The following is a 13,276-nucleotide window of genomic DNA, read 5'->3' on the forward strand; positions in this document are numbered from 1 at the left end:
ATCAAACGGAAAATAAACAGGAAAACCAGAATTTAAACACATGATATTGGATTCTTTCCACTACAACATGTTGCATCATAAAAAAAGTCAGAGGAAACCAAACTCTCTCTCTTAAATCACAGCCTTGGAGCCTCCTGGGTTGGGGTGTGAATTGCATAAATTCATTGCACGAATTGGTCTTAGTAGTAATTTAAGAAGCATCTACTCAAATTTTTTCACACTATTCCTCCTCATCCATCACATGCTCTTCTCTGATAAGCAAGTACAAGTCAAAAATACTCGTTGTTTTTCCTTCCAGAATCAGAATTGAATGTGATAAGTTCTGTTCAAAAGCTTGGAACAGGCTAGGGAGAAGTAGTCCCACATTCTGCAATGTTTTGCCAAAATCAGTGGTAGGCATAACGTTAATTATTATTCAACCCTATATTAATTCATTAAAATCGTTTAACAGTATTATATTATTGACAAAAATAGCAATACTAAATGGGTTTGCGCTCCTTCCCAAGTTTATTTACTCAATCTTTTAAAAATACACAGAATTTTTTTGTGTTTTCTGAAAACTTGTTTGGAGTCCTTAATCATAAGGATTAACTAAATGATGTATGAGAAAGTGGCTAGCCCAGGATCTGACATATTTAGATTATTAAATGTATATTAATTCATTTATTCATTCATGCATATAATTTAATTACAACTCGTTAATTGAAGCAAATCAGCTGTGGGAAGTTAGTTTTGATAACAAAATATTGTCCATGATACTCACTGCATGAATTCATCCCTTCCCAAAAAGTAAGTGTGTTTTCAGACAAGACCTTATAGTGTAAAGTGTATAGTGCCGGAAGGTAGAATCATTTCTTTTTAAATTTGCCTTGTAAAAACAATGCCAATGGTAAGTAGACACTGGATGCTCTTGACAAGGATAACTAACTGATCTCTCTTTTTTCCCTCTACTCTCCAAATAAACAGCCCCAATTACCTTTTATTTTTTTTCTCGCCATTTATATTTCCTATCTGTCTCCATTTTGGCTACTGCTGACTACTCTAAAAACCATTGCCGTGTTTGAGGATTAACAGGAATATTGAGGGTAAACAGACTTTAAAATGGTAAAATAATTCTCAGACGTAGTTTCGGTAATAAAAAAGGAAGTTTTGGTAAAAATATGTTTTCTTGGGTTGGGTTTCCTAAATAAAAACGGAGTAATTTGTTATTGTGCAAGTGGTTTCCTAAAGAGAAACCTGTAAGGAAGTGACAGAAGCAACACTGGGTAGAGGAAGAACCTTGGTAAAAATCTGGAGTCAGTCAGTCAGTCAGTCTAGCCACAGCTGGATCTCATGTAGGTCTCTGGAGAATGAAGAGCACCTTAGAATTGTCCTGATTTGAGACAAGATGGCTGGACTTTTACACCCCATGTCAGTCAGTCATTGATTCTGGAAGGTACAACCTCCCAGGAATCCCCGGGGGAGGTGACACCTGTCAGTCTACAGCAGCTGTTTTCAATGTACGGTCCCGAGACCAGCAGGATCAGCATCACCTGGGAACTCATTAGAAATGATCGTTTCTTGGTCCTCAGCCCAGACCTACCGAATCAGAAACTCTGGGGGTGGGGCCAAGCAATTTGTGGTTTAACAAGCTCTCCAGGTGATTCTGATACACACTCAAGTTTGAGAACCACTGGCTGAGGGCAGCTCTCCAGGGGAGAAAGCTAAGAGCCCTCAGCAGCTGATCCTCACACTATCGTTGGTTCAACAGCTCTGTGAAGGGAATTGGAGAAGACCACCAACAGCACCCACTACATATGTTAAATCCTTTGGTTGCATTTTGGTTAGTCATTCCTCTTGTATTAACCACATTTGTAGCTTCTGTAAGCTTGAGAGTTTAATATCTGCCCCGCATGCATGTGATAGACATGCCTCACTCCGGAGAACCCGATAATATGCCTGAATCACTTTGCCTCGGCCCCCTGCCTTCCTCATCACTCCACCCTCCACCCCTTCTTGGGAGGAGTCTTCCTCTCGGGAAGTATTTTTCAAATACAAACCAACCAATCCAGAGTTCACTTCTCCAACCAATTGTGCTTTCACACTCCAGGGTACTGCACACCTGCCCTAATGACCCCCAGGGCCAGGTACCAGACAACTAAGGATAGCCCATTTGTCCCAGAGGCCACTGAAATTATTCAAACTAGCCAGTCCTAAATCTGCTTAGCCTGCCTCATCTGTTCCTTCCTCAGGAAACCACAGTAAAGACCCTTGCTCACCGTTCCTCTGCCTCCCCTCCTGACGGACCTGACCCTCAGTGCTTCCCTGTGTGGCCTCCTGGGGCATGGCATACCTCCTCCTCTTGGGAATTGTGAGTAATAGTTTATTACTTTTTTCAAAGGCAATCGTTTTCTTCGTCTGTTGGCCTTACTATACCTCAAATTTTCTATTAATATGCTATATCTTAAAACACCTTTCTATTACAATCTACTGCATAAGGGGTGCACATGAGATTCAGAAGGTGGATTGAAGAGTCTTACCACAGCGTGTGTGAGACCAGTTGGCGACTCACTTCCACTGACTTGAATTAAAATTTCAATTTGGGGTGATTAAGGGGAAAATCATTGCAAACAGATGTCATATAAAATTCTATGTCACATAATTCTCATAATGTGAATCCTTTTTCCTTTTAAACAGAATCAAAGTTCACCACAGAGATAGGGCAAATATTTGAGTTTTCCACATAAGATTTTGCCTAGAAAAGAAATTCAACTTGTCCTCTGTGCCAGAATTTAAATAAACATTTCCTTGAAACATCATGCTTAGGTTGCAAACATCCTTTTCATGCTCACATGCAAAACACAGTTATAAATTTTATTATAAAAGCTGTATACGTATATTTATGATCAGAACAAAAGAACAACACCAAATAACTCACTGTTTGCTTTCACAGTGAAAATGTGTATGCCAAGGCTGAAACTTAGGGTGACAAATAATAATAAACATTAAATAAAAATACTGAATGTAAAAAGAATGTAATTATATAACGAAGCAATTTTCCTGCAGTAAGTAATGTGATATGCATTCTTTGGCGTTGATTTTCATAGAGCATTTCTATGAATTGTTCAGAGTCAGAAGCAATACTTTATTATATGTTGATTCTTGTTTGTCAATGTGTGTTTCAATTTTGAGTGAAGATATTTTATTTATCAAGGACTTAAATTCAAAAGTGTAAACACAATCCCAGCTCTGGTGACCTTGTCTTTCAGGTATTCTCTGGTGTGCCAAACTGTGAAAATTGCAGGAGATATATTCATCTTCATCATGTGTGTTTGATAGCAGTTATTGAATTTTTAAAATTAACTGGTTTGCAGGCTATTTTAGAGTCCAAAATTTTCTGCCAAATTCTCTATCTTATGAGTGATTTATTTGTAGGTCCAAAGCACCAGAGGCTATAAAGCTGTGGCCCAAAAGATTCTTGCTCTGTATATAGATTAAAAGGTTTATCTCACTGGAGATGCAGCTAATTCTTTGCACAGATGCCAAAACCCAATGGTGTGTGACATGGACAACAGATTTTATAATCTCCGGTGGTCAAAGCTGGGCTGGACATTGGTGTCTTTTTTCCTTGTGAATTTTCCCATGGGAAACAAAAGAGTTTTCAGTTACTTAAGTAATGAATCATTAGCAGCATAATTCAAAATTTAATTCTACTTCTGATTTTAGCAGGACAACGGGAAGAATAATGTTTGGTTGTTTACAGGGCCATTATCTTAGCTTTTAACCTGGGGGAATGTTTGATGAGCTTATCATTACCAGGCAAGCCTATCCCACACTGTGATGATATAAAAGAAGCCTACATTCTAAGACACATTGATTTGTTTATAAGATTTAGTTTATACTTGGAGGAAAAAAGATTAAGAAATACAGTTCAAAATCCACACTACTTTAAATGAACTATTCTCCCCACTTTGTAAGCTCTTTAAGCATAGAACATTGCTTTCTGTATGTACACTTCCTGATTTATTGTTCTATCACTCTCCTAACAAATTCAACTAAATGTGATGATTGTGGTAAAACAAGGATGATGGTAATTATTAGTAAGGCTAGCTGTAATCTCATAAATATTTATAGGTGTCAAGTGTTGTCCTAGGTGCTTTGGATATATATTATTTTACTTAATCGTCAGAGCAACCCTATTAGGTTCATTTTCCAGATGAACCTGAGTTGAGCTCCTAATCCTATGTATGGGATGCTGGAATCGGGCTGACTGGGTTCAAATCCAAGCTCTGCCACTGACAAAGCAGGTGACTATGGGCACATTACTTGACCTCTAACACACGGTATATGACTTTTAAATAGCTGACTATTTGAAGGATCCTTAATGAAAAGGCTGTTTTATAACGTGAAGAACACCTCCGATATAGGCTATTAGCTTTACTTCTGTAATGTCCTTTGAATGTATTCTCTCCTATCCATATCCACAGTTGTTTTGAGTCTGTATCCTCATCTATTTCACCTAGACAAAGCCCATTCTCTTCTTCTGCCACCAGTGGTGTTCTAGAGCAATCTGTACTGGCTCATGAGAACACAATTGTTAAATATTAAGGAATTCTGAAATCTTGTTATTAAATCATTGGCAGCTTGAAATCAGCCACAGTGGGAGTATTTACAGCAGGGAAATCTGTAAATTCTACAAATCAGTGTGCTCTCCCACCCATGTCCTGCTGGAGATCCAACTGACCAGCACATCAACCTTTACACTGCTAGCAGAGGAATATTCACAACCATCTAATCACTTCTTGATCTACTACCTCAATTCATTTCCCAATTCCTAGAGTCCAAGCTACTTAGGATTACTTACAGTTATTTTCATAACCTGAACGCAGTCTTTCTAGCCACTCCAACTCTTAATTTTTTGTTCACACAAAATGTTTATCCTATGTTGCAGCAACTCTTAACCTCTTATTCCTCAAACATTCCATGAACTCCTTGCCTCCTCCATGTTGTCATTCGTGCTCTCTTTTTTTTTTCGGTGAGGAAGATTGGCCCTGAGCTAACATCTGTGCCCCTCTTCCTCTATTTTATATGTGGGATACCACCACAGCACAGCTTGATGAGCGGTGTAGGTCCATGCCAGGGATCCAAACCCACCAACCCTGCGCTGCAGAAGTAGAGTGCACAAATTTAATGACTATGCCACTGGCCAGCCCCCATTCATGCTCTTTTGTCAGCCTAGAATTCCCTTCATATGATGTACACTAGGTAAAAATATTTTCTTCATGGTTCAACTTTGTCTTCTAATCTGTGTAACTTCCTTGAAGCCCCTCCTACTCCAGGAAAAAACCCTCCCTTAACTGTTTTTTATAGCACATTTGTATGTGAACATTGCACTTATCACACTAGTTTATATTTGTTTATATATTGCAATCTCAAGATCCAAACTCTGAGATTATGGCTTATTACTTAGAGTACAGTAGGTGCTTGTCAAAGAAAAATTGTACGAGAGGGAGTTAAACCTACAAAGACGACTTGACTCAAGATTATTGCAATAGGGGAGAGAGATTGAATTCAACTCTCCTCAAAGAAAAGATAAGAGTTTTCAAGCACTGAGGTGAGTGACTAGAAAAGTACTAGAGGATGCTGAAGGACTGGGGTTGGTCAATGTGATTACTGCCATCTGTGTTTGCTAGTTGGCAAATATCAAAGTTGGGCTTCTACTGTCCCACAGAGACTGAGATATACGGACTCTGTCTTTCATGATGATTACATTTCACAGAGAGTTTCCAGATCATTTTTTCCTTTTTTTTTTTTTTACTGTTTTATTGAGATGTAATTGACATATAACATTGTATAAGTGTAAGGTGTATAACATAATGATTTTCTATATGTATATATAGTAAAATGATTACCACAATAAGTTTAGTTATCATCTATCACCTCATATAGTTACATATATTTTTCCTTGTGGTGAGAACTTTTAAGATCTACTCTCTTAGCAACTTTCAAATATACAATACAGTATTGTTAACTAGAGTCATCATGTTGTACATTACATCCCCAGAACTTTATCTTATAATTGGAAGTTTGTACTTTTTGAATACTTTCACCCATTTCACCCTCTCCTCTTGCCACCCATCCCCTCTGGCAATGACCAATTTGTTTTCTGTATCTATGAGTTTGTTTGTTTGTTTGTTTTGTTCTGTTTTGTTTAGTGGTTTCATCAACACTTAAACTATAGAAGATTAATGTATCGTAGTCTACTTTTAAACAATGTTATATCATTTCACATAGTGTTTAAACCTTACAACCACCTCTAACTCTTTTATGTCATCCTTTATGCTATGTTTGTCGTACATTTGAATTTTGCATATAAGTACCGTTAAGACCATGTTATTATTTTGTTTTAGATGGTTGATTATTTTCAAGTGAATAAAGTTAGGAAAAAAAAGATATTTTGTATTTACTTTCTTTTTACCATTGCTAAGCACTCTTCTATTTGTGTAGATCAAAATTTCCATCTGGAATCCTACTCTTTGTGCCTGAAGAAACTCCTCCAACATTTCTTATAGCACATTGTTTCTGGCAATAAATTTTCTCAACTTTTTTTGTCTAACAAAGTCTTTATTTTGCCTTCATTTATTTTTTAAAAGATATTTTTGCTGGGTTAGAATTCTAGGTTGAAAGTTTGTTTTTCTTTTCTTTTAGTGCTTTCTGTCTGGTTTGCATAGTTTCTGATGAGAAGTCTGATGTTCTTTATTCTTCTATCTTCTCCTTCTGGGTCTCTAATTATACATATCTTAGATTTAAATGGTTTGATATTGTCTCATGACTGTTGGACACTCTGGTATTTAATTTTCACTCTTTTTCTCTTTGTGTTTCATTTTAGATAATTTTTATTGACATAAATTCAAGTTTCCTGATTCTTAGCTTTGTTTATTCTTCTGATAATCTTACTGAAAGAATTCTCCATCAGTGATATCATGCTTTTATTTTTAACATTTTCATTTAACTTTTTTCTACAGTTTTAATCTCTCTGCTGAAATTGTCTATCTGTTCATGAATGTCATTCAAATTTTCCATCAAATCCTTTAACATATGAATCATAGTTATTCCAAAATCCTAGACTGATAGTTTCACCATTTGGGTCACTTTCATTTGGGTCCTGGTGATTGTTAATTTGTTCACAATAGGTCGCATTTTCTTGCTTGGTTTAGGTGTCTCAATTTTTGATGGAATGCCAGATTCATGTAGTGAAGAACAGATTAGGCTGATGAAAGCAAAGTTTATGCCCATCAGTGGGCATAGCTCTTCTTCTATCAGCCATCTAGAATAAGGTTTGAGCCAATCTGGTCAGTTGAGTTTGGCTTAAGTTTTATTGTTGACATCATGATTGAAATTGCTCCAGTGGTAGGTTGACTCTTACTTCATTCTTAATGTGTGCTTGGGTGCTGGAGTATATTTCTCAACATTCATAGCCACTTGGAGTTTTCGGCAATTCCTTCAAACTTGTGCTACAGGTAAAGGTTGCTACATCCCTACTCCACCCTCAGCGTTAGACTGGTGTTGCTTCTTGCTCAATGCTAGGTTCTTGTTTTAGGGAAGATATTTTCTGTTGGCTTAGTCCAACTTCTGTCTTAGGCGGATCCTAAGAACCTGGACCCCAGAGGTGAAGCATTTTCAGCATTCCTGGCCTTCCTTCTATTGTCATTCAAACTGAGCTTTGTAACTGTGGTCTTGGGGAAGAGTTTTCTATTTCTACCCCAGTGGGGTATCAATATAGCTTCCTGGGCTAAAGCTGGTTTCATACCTCTCCTCCAGATGGATCTCGCTGACATGTCTCTCGTGGCATCAGGGAGTTTTTGCCTGTGTCCTGATGGTGAAAATTTCTGCTGCTCCTCTTCCAGTTGAGTAAAAGTTTTTCTTTGTATGAAATGAAGGTCCAGGAAAGAAGACAACTTTTGGGTCTGTCTCTTCCACCCCTGACAACCACATCTGCATTTCTATGACCCTCCTCAAACTCCTGCTCTGTCCCAATCTTCATTGTGAGTACCTGGTGGAGGCCACTACAGAAGAGCTTGCAAGCTAGTGCAAACTCCTCTTTTTTTCTGGGTTCCCCAGGTGTTTCAAACTTGGCCTTTAGTAATTCCCATGGACTTTAAGATTGTGTTAAAATTTTAGCTGATTTCTCCTTGCTTGCTTATATGGCAACTAGATCTTTTTCCCACTTTCTGCCACAGGTGAAAGTGGATTTGCCCTTTGTTGGAGGGTCTTGTTCTTCTTTAAAATTTAGTTATTTATTTGCTTGAGTAAGCTCAGAACAGCTCCATGGTGGGCTCAAGAAAATATAACAAATAATTTAGCCTTCAAAAATGTAGTCATGTGCTCTTTTGATATTTGGGATTTTTAAATACTATATAGATTGACATTACTAGATGTCATTTCTAAATAACGATGATTGACATGTTGACATATTCTTATTAAGTAGTTGGATTTCAAGATAAACTTTTTTTTTTTTTTTTTTTTTTACCTCAAGGCATACAGACGTAACAAACAAATCACAAGGGAGAAAAATCAAGATGGCCTCAGACTTCTCTATCGGCATACCATGTTCAATATGATTACATCCAATCAAGAGTATTTAAGTTTCAACACAATTAGGCATTCACAAAATGAAAGGACTCAGGGAATGTAGTAGCACTTGTGAACTAAATTTTGAAGGAAATTTGTTTGGCTATTTTATTACTTATTGAGCATTAAGTCCATTAAAATATAAAATATGGTCCTATAATAAAAACTACAAATGCTATTTTTAAAAATAGCTATATAAATAAAATATTTAAATATCTTTTTATCCCTGGAGGCAGGGAGTAGACAGAGGAGGGTCTAGGAGTATAAGTTCACTCTTTCCTCGTATTTCATATCAGGGAGTCAATCAATTCTCTAAAAATTAACATGAAGTTTTAAAAATGACACGCATCAATATTTTTAATATTTCTTTGCTTAATTTTAGAAACATTTAAGAATAAATATTGTAAATATCTATCTAGAGTTCAGAAATTTCCTTTATCTTCATATTGATTATTATCAGTCTATCTATAGTCAATTATATTTACCTCTTTTTTGTGTTTGGATGCATAGAGAGATGTCTGCAGTCACGAATGCAAAGTTCAATTGTTTATGGATGGTGCCAGTGGGATAACTTCATTAGTAAATATGTACTTTTTAGTATTACTGTAAACTTAAAAATGATCATGTATGGACTTTACAAAATGTTACTTTTCTTTCAAAAGGAATTTTATCAAATTAAATATATGCAATTCTAATCTAAGAACACCTTGTCTATGAGAATTCTCTTCAGCTGACTTTTGTGGTTGATGCTCCCCGCGATTTTAATCATTCCCCATAAGAATAGTTTCTAGATTTATAACTGGTAAGTAATCTTGCTTGGTCATATAGGGTTTGTTTTAAAAACTGAAGAATCTACACTTTTTCTGGACAAAAAGAATATTGTGAATGTTTTTCTCTCCTTGGATTATCTTAAACTGAGTTGCTTATCTGATTCTGTGTCTTTCATCTTGGCTGGGAAAGTTCATCTGGAAACTTGACTGATTTTCTGATTTTCTTCTCTGTCTTGCATTGCTAACTCTCACACATTTCCATCCATCTACCATCCATCTACTCAACTTCCCACATGCTTCACTGTGAGAATTAGATACTGGTCAACCTACTTGTACTTTTTACTCTTTAGGACGTTGTAGTGTTTTAAATTACCTGGATACATTTCTGTGTTTCTGCTTCATTGCATGGCCCTTACTTGCCCCAGAACATTTTTTAGAGTGCCCTCATTAGAATCCTTGTCCAAAAAAGCTGAAAAGTGCCTGTGACTGAGCAACACAGTGATTTCTCGTGAAACGTATGTATATTTGTTTGTGTAATTCGTTTTTAAAATATTCATTATTTTAAAGAACTATTTTTATATTGTCCACAGGCCAATTTCAGCAAAGCACTTTACAAGATGAGATTTATCCCCATGATAATATACAAATAGTAGCTAACTATTCTTTAACACCCACTATGTCCCAGGAATTATTCTAAATGCTTTACACGTATTAACTCATTTAAAATAACCCTATGAAGCAGGTAGTATTATCCTCATTTTGAATATAATGAAACTGAAGAATAGAAAGTTTAAGTAACTTGCCTAAGGCCCTGGAGTATGAAGTGGTACCACCTGGAACACAGGTTTTGGTAAAATTTACTTTATAATCATATTATCTTAATTTCATGAATAATTTTTATTTATCTTTGTTTTTATAAATATACACTGTCATGGCAAATTTGCATATAATACATTGAAAAAATGTAAAACATCTGTTACTGTTTAATTGCTAAATTTACAAAACTCTGCTTTGGTACAAAATAAGACAAAATATATTTTAAAATGAATTTGGATCTTAGAATAACATAAAGATTGTTTAAAGAGAATCTACGCTTCCTGCCTTTGAAAAACTAGTGAAAGGTACTGGTAAATATGTTGCTTTAAGAACTGAAAATATGCATAGATTAGTAAGTTTAACAAATAATAATGGTGCTATGATTGTGAGCTAGGAATACTTTTCTCAGTTTTTACTCAATATATCTGAATAATCATAGTTCAACTAAAAATTATGAGTTAATTTCTCTGATATTCTTTAACTGTTATCAATGGAAGAAGAACTTGCATAAAAAGTTTGTCATGTATGGAGACTGAGAGAGAAGACTTTTCAAAATGTCTAACTACAGGAATATGACAAGAACAATGTTGTCATATAATAGAATATATAACTGTGACTAATTTTTATCATAATTTTACACAGAAAAATAAAACCTGTGATATAGGTTCCTTTCCTTTAAAAACATGTGAATCTAGTGCAACTATGACATACAACTATCTACTGGGGCTTTGGGGAGAAAAAGGGAAAAAAAAAAAGGAGGAGGATTGGCAATAGATGTTAGTTCAGAGCCGGTCTTCCTCAGCAAAAAGAGGAGGATTAGCACGGATGTTAGCTCAGGGCTGATCTTCCTCACAAAAAAAAACAAAAAAAAACAAAAAAAAAAACATATGAATCTAAAAGATTAGACAAGCAGACATGTTTGAAACGACGCATTTATTTTAGTCTTGTATTCAAATAGCATCTACCACATACTAGTAGTGACAACTGCAAAATGCCATGCCATTTTCCATTCATGTATTTCTTTTTAGTTCAGCTCAACATAAATCTGGAATGCAAAGACTATTTTAGATGTGATTTTCAAGGATTTAATCAGACTTGAAGAAATGAAGCCCTGGGGGAAAGATATCAACCTATTCTTAGAGGACATGAGAGATGGAATTTTTAATAACTGAAAACCAAGTGAAGTTGAGTATTATCCCTTGACTCTTGATAGTTTTGTCAATCATTTTTTTATTCTTATGCCATCAAAAGTGACAGGATAAGTCAAGACCATATTATTAGTCAGTCATTGTGTCCTATCGATCCCATCTCAGTGCTTCTCTCTTCTCATCTCCAATGATACTGCCCAAGTTCAAAATTTTGTCTTTATGTTTTAAACAGTCTCCTAACTGGTACCTCCGTCTTTATTTTTCCTTTCCATATCACAGCCCTCTCCCCAAAACCAGTCCATTATTAGCTGTCATAAGGACTTTCTAAAACTCCTATCTGATGGAGTCACTCTTTAAAATCTTGAACACAGAGCCAGACTGCCTGGATGTGAATTCTAGCTCTCTTACCCAGTAGCTTTGGAACCTTGAGACAGTCGTTTAACTTTTTAGTGCCTTACTTTGTTTTTTTGTTCCCCGATGTATAAAATAGAGATAATAATAGTAGCTAACTCGATAAGGTTGTTACAGGAAGTAAATGAATTAATATATATGAGTTGTTAAGAGTAGTACCTGGTACAGAGTAAGCAATATAGACACTATTTTATGGAAGAATAAAAGAAAAAATAATAAACACTATAACCTAAACAAGGGTAGGCAGCCATTACATTAGTCATAATCACATTTGTTTAAGGGTGTGTGTGTCTGTGTGTGTGTATATTATGTGTGTGTGTGTGTATATATATATATATAAAAATAGGGTGTATATACATTATACACATATATCCATATATGTATATTATATACATATGTTATATACATATGTTGTGTGTGTGTGTGTATATATATATATAAAAATAAGGTGTATATACATTATACACATATATCCATATATGTATATTATATACATATGTTATGTGTGTGTGTGTATAGATAAAATCAAGCAGCTGGCTTAGTGGCTGTCCTTATTTGACATTGGAAATTTTGACTCACCGCAAAAAGCTAAGATTAGAAGAAATGTAAAATTGTGAGTGGGAGTCCAAAGAAACTTTAATAACTAGTTCTAAATAGATAGAGGAATGAAAAAGCAAGCAAAGTAGATATAGACTAGGGTTATATCGGTGGCGGGAGTCCCCTTTCTCTGGGTTATAGAGAATGAGGGAGATACATCCCTTGGAAGGTACTAACCAATAACAACATTTGGTTGAGGTTCAGGTTCTGAGCATCATCTAGAACACAGCACAGAAAAATGGGACAGAAAGAGCAGATCTGAGTACAAGGCCAGGGGGCAGGATATAGACTCTGGCTAAGGTCAGGGAATCTAACAGGTGTTTAACAGAGATTTGACAGTGAGCAGGGACCCATGTGAGCATCTCTGGAACTTAATTTCTCTGGTATCTACTGCCTTGACTTCAAATTTTACTTCTGTGTAACTACAACTGTCAGAGAGAACTTTTGCCAGAAAGATGTTTGATTCTTTCTACACAATCACTCTTCAGTTGTTTGAAGTAACTTGACCACTTTGTTTGAGACCTAGTTCTCAGATGGATGCAAGATATAAGGAAGATGGGATCAGGCAGCAAATTGCCAACCAATATGGTGGTTCCTTGACAGCTGAGACTATGTCCTAAGCCCTTGACCTCAGGCCACTTCATTTGTAGTCATTTAACCACCATCCTGACTCTATTCTTTAAGTTATTACAGATTACATAATGGTTGCCCACCTGGAAGGACAGTAGAAATCTCAACATGTTTTCATCTCTAGTACTTGTGTTGTTTTGTTCCTTAGTTTTCCTGCAAGCCCTTGCTACCCAATCTTCGCGTTAAATGATCTCCAGTACTTTCAAATAAGACCCAACCAGAGCAGACAAGACTCATTTTCAGGGATGGTGGGCTGGGCAGGTATGAGCAGTTTCTGGGACATTACCCTGATTA

At 36.0% G+C, this 13,276-nt stretch overlaps 1 long non-coding RNA gene across 2 annotated transcripts in view; it reads left to right on the plus strand.

Annotated features, from left to right (window-relative positions):
* LOC147918174 (uncharacterized) overlaps nucleotides 1-13,276 on the plus strand; it is a 256,706-nt gene that overhangs the window by 130,073 nt on the left and 113,357 nt on the right. For both annotated transcript variants that reach the window (XR_015553100.1, XR_015553097.1), the window contains exon 2: nucleotides 2,232-2,350. This is a non-coding gene — a long non-coding RNA (uncharacterized LOC147918174). The remainder of the gene's footprint in view (nucleotides 1-2,231; nucleotides 2,351-13,276) is intronic.

Source organism: Ceratotherium simum, chromosome 1, assembly GCF_057802395.1.
Source record: "Ceratotherium simum simum isolate JZ-2026a chromosome 1, ASM5780239v1, whole genome shotgun sequence".
Lineage (NCBI taxonomy): Eukaryota > Metazoa > Chordata > Mammalia > Perissodactyla > Rhinocerotidae > Ceratotherium > Ceratotherium simum.